Source organism: Herpailurus yagouaroundi, unplaced genomic scaffold (assembly GCF_014898765.1).
Source record: "Herpailurus yagouaroundi ecotype Mexico unplaced genomic scaffold, PumYag 140, whole genome shotgun sequence".
Classification (NCBI taxonomy): domain Eukaryota; kingdom Metazoa; phylum Chordata; class Mammalia; order Carnivora; family Felidae; genus Herpailurus; species Herpailurus yagouaroundi.
The window spans coordinates 28957099-28965135 of record NW_024412395.1 but is presented as its reverse complement, the minus strand read 5'-3'; positions in this window follow the sequence as shown (position 1 = coordinate 28965135).

Below are 8037 nucleotides of genomic sequence, written 5' to 3'. Positions count from 1 at the left end.
GGGAAACTGAGGCAGGGCCCAGAGAAATTGCTCAGCAGAAAAGAGATAACCGAGAGTTCAGGGAAACCAAGGCAGTTAGAGTTCACAGGACAAAATACCTGAAGAAGAAAGTGGAATAAAAAGAGTACCCTGAGCATGTGCAGTGAGTCGTCCTTCAGCTTGAGCAGAGCAATGAGTGCTATGTGCTTGTGAGAAAACCACCGAAGGCTGGAGAATTTCCATCTTAAAGAATTAGAAGGAACACTGTCTGGCTGTACCCACAAGGCCAGGAGCAGTGCTTGTTTCCATAGAATGGGCTGGAAAAACTCTTACTTCACAGAGCATTAGGGAGAATACTCAGGAAGATCTCACCTCAGTATTGTGGAATACTTATCCCCGTCTAAACACTCCTCTGGATTTGAATAACAAATCATAAAGGTAATAATTGAGAAAATCAGAATTTTTTTTTCCAGATAACTAAATTGCATCCCAGAACAAAGCACAAGAAGATTCATAAGAATGAAAAATAGCCAACATCCAACAAGGTAAAATTCACAATGCTGGGCATTCAATCAAGAGGCAATAAGGTGGCAAGAAAATATGACCCATAATGAGGAAAATAATCAGTCAATTGAAATGACACATATGAACACAGATATCAAATCATTAATAAAACCAATATTACAATAGTTATCATAAAACAAGCAATAATTATGACTATTTCATATGTTCAAAGAGTTATGTTTGAGACATGGAAAATATGAATGAAATCTCCAGAGTAAAAGCTGTAATGTCTGAGAGAAAAAAAAATACACTGGGTGGAATTAACTACAAGACTGGACATTACAGAAGAAATAACAGTGAATTTGAAGATACAGCAAGGAAAACTATCCAAAATAAAATAAAGGGGGAAAAGGACTTAAACAAATGAAGAGGTTATTAGTGAGCAGTGGAACAACTTTCCAGTGGCCTAATATAAAGGTAACTGTTGCCCCGTAAGGAGGAGAAAGAAGAGAAAGAAAATGTATTTAAAGAGATAATGGCCCCAAGTTTTCCAAACTTAATGAAAACAGTAAGTTCACAAATCAAGGAAGCCCAAAGAACTCCAAACATAAGAAACATGAAAAAAAAAATACTAAGGCATATCATAATAAAATTCTTCAAAATCTGTATAAAAAGCAACTCTTAAAAATATTCAGGAAAAAAAGGACATGTTACACAGAGAGGAACAAAGATAAAAATGACATTTTTTTTTCTGAACAAAGCAAGTGAGAAGATAATGGAACCACATTTTGCAGTACTGAAAACTAAAGATTGCCAATTTAGAATTTTAAAAGTGGTGGGTATCTGAGTGGCTCCGTCCGTTGAGAGTCTGACTCTGGTTTCAGCTCAGGCCATGATCTCAGGGTTCCTGGGATAGAGCCCTCTGTCCTTACAGTGTAGAGCCTAACTTGGTATTCTCTCTCCCTCTCTTTGTCTCTGTCCCTCCCCTGTGCGTTCACTCTTTCTCTCTCTCTCTCAAAAAAGTAAGTAAACATTAAAAGAAATAAAATTTCAAAAGGGGCATATATATTTTCCCAAACTGAAGGCAAATAAAGACATATTCAGACATGTAAAACCTGAAGAAATTCATCACCAGCAGACGTGCCCTACATGATATATTACAGTAAGTCTTTTAGAAGGAAAATGGTGGATGAAAATCGAGACTTACACAAAAGAATAAAGAGAAGAGAAAATGGTAACTATGTATGTAAATCTACATATTTTTTCTTATTATTTAAATATCTTTGAAGGATATTTGACTATTTCAATAAAAATAATAACTTATTGAGGAGCTTACAGCAGAAAAAGTGAAATGCATGGCAACAGTTACAGTCCTCTGGGGAGACTAAAGAGTGTTTCCAGCATTAGCTATCCCAACCAGTAATGTGTTGGCCATAAAATTATAGGATAATGACTCTGAATGCCGGAGTTTTGTTGAAATTAAAAATAAAAGGGTGGAAATGGGTATAGGCATGACACTTTGAAATCTTTGCCATACTGCCAGATGGCTTGCTCTAGGGCCTTAACAGTCATTTCACTTCTGCGTCTCAATATGTAAATCCCTAGAATGGGAACATTAATGCCATTAAAGTTTACTGATAAAATGTGTAATATTAACAAAAATCTATTATTTGATTCGTGTCTGAGGAAGGCAGAAGAAAGTGGGATAAGCAGACTATTACACTTTAAATGATGGTTCTCTAAATATTATTGCAAAGATGTGTTCCTTATGTCCTGAATCACAAATGCGTGGAGAAAGAGATCAAATAGAGAAAAAGGAGGGAAGATTTTACTTTTGAACTCTTGCACGTGGATGATTATAGGCCTAACTTGAAACTGTACAAAGGCCCTGCAATTATAGATTGATCTACCTGTATATTTTCAGAACTAAGTAATGTCTACCACTCCAAGGGGGGATTGAAAAAAAAGCATAATAGTAGTTTTTTAGTTATATACAAATGATAAAAGCAAAGACATCAAAGTGGGTAGCCTTTCAACTCATGCTCAATTAGAATAAAAGTTTGGTTGCTGTTTTAAACATTTATGACTAACTAACTGTGACAGGCTCTCAGCTTTGCAAACGGGATGATTTTCAGTTGACTTTTGATCTGACTGACAGTTCCTTATACACTTCAGTGTTAGTTTATAACACACAAGCCCACATCTGAATACACATGTGACTAATTAGGGACTGTTTATGGACCATCCACATAAATTTAACACACAAGAATGAAGGCATTTTTAACCAGAGGTCATAATTTTAATGAAATAGAGTTAATTAACAAAGGTGCTTGACCTAGTTTGTATTATTAAATTTAAAAAAATGAATAAAATCGGAAGTGTGCTCTTCATGCATATCTGGTGAAGTATATTAGATCATTTTAAAAATTAATTTGTATTTATGAAACAAAATTTACTAGGTTTTTTCTTTAAAAAATTTGTTGCAATGTAATCAACTTATGCTATAGACAGTACTTTGGATCTTGATTTCTAAGAACTTTGTGTCTTGTCCCAAAAGGCATAATGTTTAGTGCTCTAAAGGTTGGATTTTCCCCCCCCCCCCCCCCGACTCTTAGGCCTAAATTCCAGCTCTGTCAGTGATTAGCTGATGAATTTATGCAAATTACTTAATATCATCGTGTCATAATTTTCATATCTGACACATGGGAGTAATAATAGCATCTACCTCAGAGTATTGTTGTGAGAATTAAATGAGTTAACACATGGAAAACATTTAGAAGATTGGTAGCACTTGAGGAAAGCTCAATAATTGCTATTTATTATTATTTCAGCAAAACAGTAACTATAATACAAACTGCTTATAGTGTGCTTTAGTGAGATATGTAGTGGTAATTCTATAAGGAGTCAAAAATAGTTCTTGGCACTCAGATTTATTAATAATTTATAATAATTATAATTATATTAATAATATTTTAAACATATAATAAATTTAGAAACCTTATTCCCCCAAATCAGTCTTTCATCTATTTTGAATAGAGGAGATTACTGCTCTCAAGAGTTGTCTGAAGAAAGCGACTACCTGTGAACTCAACGTGGTAACCTGAATGTCACCTAAAGGAGATGCTCATAATCGCCTACCATGCTGGGTAAGGTGGTGGAGATCCAGCATTTTAATAAAATTCTCCATAGATGTTTGGAGATAGTGGTGACCTTGGCATTTCCTCTGGACCCATAAAGTTCTGAATTTTTGCTTTGGCATGAACTCATTTCATGTCCTGATGCTTAGTCTTTTATTCCATATTGTATCACACAATGCTAACTTCACTCATTCTAACTTACCTCTGAAGCCCATATCAGATTTTAGCCACTGAAAGTATATTTTACCTTTTGCGGGAAGCTGCCGTTTTCCCATCCCAGGCACTCACTGTGTTTTTCCGCTTTCTGTGGCAAGATTGTCTTTGATGATTTTGGAACTCACTAACCCAGACATAAGTGTAGTCCATGATTAGAACCGACCTAACACCTCTGGGGGTGACCCTCAACCGATGGGAATCAGGAACCAGTAGTCAGAGGACTCCAGACTCCTGTGTTTCAGGGCAATTTGCACATGTCTCCCAGACCATGAAGGAATGAAGGCCTACTAAGGATCTTGATGATGTGCCATTATGCTGTTGTCCTCTTTCCTTTTCTCATTCTCCCCATTTCTTCACCTCTCCTTTTTTTATTACAATTTTTTAATGTTTATTTTTTTTGAGGGAGAGAGAGAGATAAAGTGTCAATGAGGGAGAGGCAGAAAGAAAGACACGGAATCAGAAGCGGGCTTCAGGGTCTGAGCTGTCAGCACAGAGCCCAATGTGGGGCTCAAACTCATGGACAGAGAGATCATGACCTGAGCCGAAGTTGGACGCCCAACAGACTGAGCCACCCAGGTGCGCCAACTTCTCCTTCTTTGAATCACATCTTAAATAAGTAAACTACCTGGACACAAGTATTTGTCCAGGTAGGCTTTACTTTTGAAGGAACCTAAACTGAGTCATTTTCCCAAATTCTCCTGGCACAAGCGGCTGGGTTAGGAGAATTGTCTTAAGGATGGGGATGAGAGTAGAAGTTTATGTGAAAGAATTTCAAAACAATTAAGTTTGAATAATTAGACATCCCATTTCTTAAAAGTACTCAGATTCTTCTATGACTAGAAACTTTGAATAAGCAATATTCCTCCCCAGGCTCTAGTTTTTCAGCAAGCTCCATGACTTGTCCTCTTCTCTCAAAAACTCTCTCTTCTTTTACTCTCCTCCTTCCTGTTCTAATTCATTTTTACTTCACAAACTGAGCATTTTATCTATTACTTCTTTACCTGGTTCATAATAGAGTTTGTGTGTGAAGTGTTTCCTAATCAAAGCTTGTTATCACATTAGAGAAAATGTCCGGGGCCAGAAGGTGAAATGACAATGTTTTTCTCTATTTATACAAGCACTCCTTACTTAATGTACAGATTCTAATAGGATACCTAATGAAAAGAGACTATTTTTTTATTTTCAAGAGAAAATGCGAAGAGATACTAGGCAAATACAATGGATCATAGTGAAACAGAGATTCTTTGATTCTTCCCTCAACATGGAGCGTGGGATGGATCCCATTGCCTCATAGAAATATGGTTTGTCTTTACCAATCCTCTGTGTTATTTGGAAGTAAATTTGTTTTATTTGCATAATGGTCTCTGAGTTTCTTAGGAAGCAATGGCAAAGACCCTAAGCCATTCTTTTTTTTTAGAACCAATACTCATTAAGCTTCTCTATACATTGACTATAACATTTCTAATTAATTTTTGCTGTCCTAGAAAGCATATTAAATCATTCGAGAAGAAATATTCATAGGAGAAGTTGCGATCTAAAGAGATTACCTGAGTTTAAAGGTTCATATTGGGTGAGGCAGAAGGCCCTGAGACTCTTGCTTAGTGTTTACATTTATGGAGGAATAGTAAACTTTTGAGCATAAACTAACATTAATATTAATTTAAATCTTAACTTCAGTAGCACACATTGGAGTGCCATTTGACCGGAGTAAGCACCAGAGCCAGTAATAACACAGTTGCCATTGAAAAAATGATCTTTGTTCTCTCTTTGTGAATGGTCTTCTCCCTTTCTCCATTCTGGTATTTGAAAGCACAGTTAAACAAGATAAGCAGTAGCTATAGTTTCTACTAAATATATAAACACAATTCATTAATTTAAAAACAAAATAGGATATTATCTTGTATCTCAAGCTAGTAGAGAAAAACACACTAGTGATTTGCAAAGGGTAATAGCTATGTTTTCATAATATTTACATTCTATTGTCCCAAGTGTTGAGTTGATATTAAAGACATGCTAAATAATGAATATATAAGTAGAACATAGAAATAGGTCAACTGTGCTACCTTGTGCAAGTCTCATTCATAAGAGCATTAAAAAGCAGATGAATTAGCAAAGGAGAATGCAATTTTTGAGAGAAAAATTAAAAAGAAATCAATAGGGGGGAGCATGACAAGATCAAGCAAAATAGTCATTCAAAATTGAGAGAGTGATTGATGCTGTCACATGCTGAAGAGAAATATGAAAGAAGATTCACTGTAAGTCTTGATATCAGATTTGTATATAAAAACAATGTGATGCAGTGGCAAAAGCCAAGGAAGCTGAAATCAGTATGATTCCTACAGTGAGCACAAGACCTTTGATGTTTTATTATCTCATTGTTCTCATCTGTATTTAGTAGACTTGGCATAAGGAGGTGATATAAATGAGATAATCTATGTATTTAGCATAAAGCCTGGGATACAGCAAGTGCTCTAAACAGATATGTTAAAATACTTAATGAGCTTCAGGAAAAGAGCTTTTTAAAAATGGTTAATCTGTATGGAAGTCATTGATAGGTGTTAGAATGCATCATTAGAAGTTATGGAAGAATATGTAAATGAGTTAGGGATGTAAGTTTCCTTAATAAATAAATAAAACCCCTCTTCCTTGCACTTTTGATTAATTAATAGTTAAAAATAAAATTGCAAGACCAAGGTGGAAAGGAAGATTTACATAGCACATATAGAGGAACGTGCTTTAAAAAGGAAAATGAATAGTTTTCACTGATGGAGAAGATGAAAGACAAAATATTTTACTGGTATTTAGTTCCTACTATCACACAGCAGTTGACATCAGACTTAATGACTTAGTATAAGGCTTGCTTTGGAATACAGTGTTGCTGGATGTTTGAAGATATTTTTAGGGCAGATCAGAACCTTTCAAAGGGTGAAAGGTTTACTTGGGTTCAGAATGAGATAATATATCTTTGAGAAGAATGAGAACAATGAGTACCATGGACAGTGTCTCCTCTATTTTAGACTTTTCTGTCCCACCTTCACTTTTTGTCATAACTATGTGCCATCTATTCTAGTTCTTATTTAATATCTTTTTTTAAATTAGTTCCTTTTCAAAATCTTAAATATTACTTACATATTGCCTATAGTCCCTAGCAATAGTATCTAAGGTATTTTTAATGTGTCGATTCTCTTTTATATAATGCATGTTAAAGTGAATGTGCAATTATTTCAACTTTAAAATAATAAAATCTATTCATGCATTGTCTCAACTAATCTTGTCAACCATCAGTAGTAAGCTTGCTATACTTTGGGAAATAGTGCAATAAGGGATAGAATAGGAAAAGAAAAGAGGTACAAAATAATAAGAAATGAAAGGTTATCTTTGGGGCACCTGAGTGGCTCAATCGGTTGAGCGTCGACTTCAGCTCAGGTCATGATCTCACTGTTCATGAGTTCGAGCCCCGTGTTGGGCTCTGTGCTGGCAGCTCAGAGCCTGGAGCCTACTTCAGATTCTGTGTCTCCCTCTCTTAAATAAAAACATTAAAAAAATAAAAATAAAAAAAGGTTATCTTGGGTCCTTTGTGACTAAATCTGTAGAACTGTGGAGTATCTGGGTCAAAAATTCTTTGCTGACTCAGAAAAACTCTTCTTATTTTCAGAAACATATGAGAACCAGGAATGCAGTACATTCCCTTATTACACAAGCCTATATAGTAATATCCACACGTTGCTTGTGATTTGACTCCCCTTGTTTGTAAATCTTTAACAAACATTTAAACATAATTTCACATATATAGTAAAACTTTGGATTGTGAGTAACTTGTTCTGTGAGTGTTACGCAAGATGAACAAACATTTCTAATAAATTTTAGCTTGATAAACGAGCGATGTCTTGCAATATGAGTAGTACATGATGCCAAACATCACATGATCACAACTGAGCCAATGGATCTTCTCTCTCTCTCTCTCTCTCTCTCTCTCTATTGCTGCAGGATTGTAGGTGATCATCTCCCATACTCGATGCTCGGTCTCAGGCCATGGTGTTTGGCAGAAATCAGTGATTTTTCAGAATATTGGAAGGTGCTAACAACTGACGCTAGTCTATTTTTTGTCACTTCAAAGCACTTATGGACAGTTTTTGCTTTTCTATACAATAGTAAGTTTAGCAATGTTTTGCTTCATTCTAGGTCATAGGATAGGTTCCTT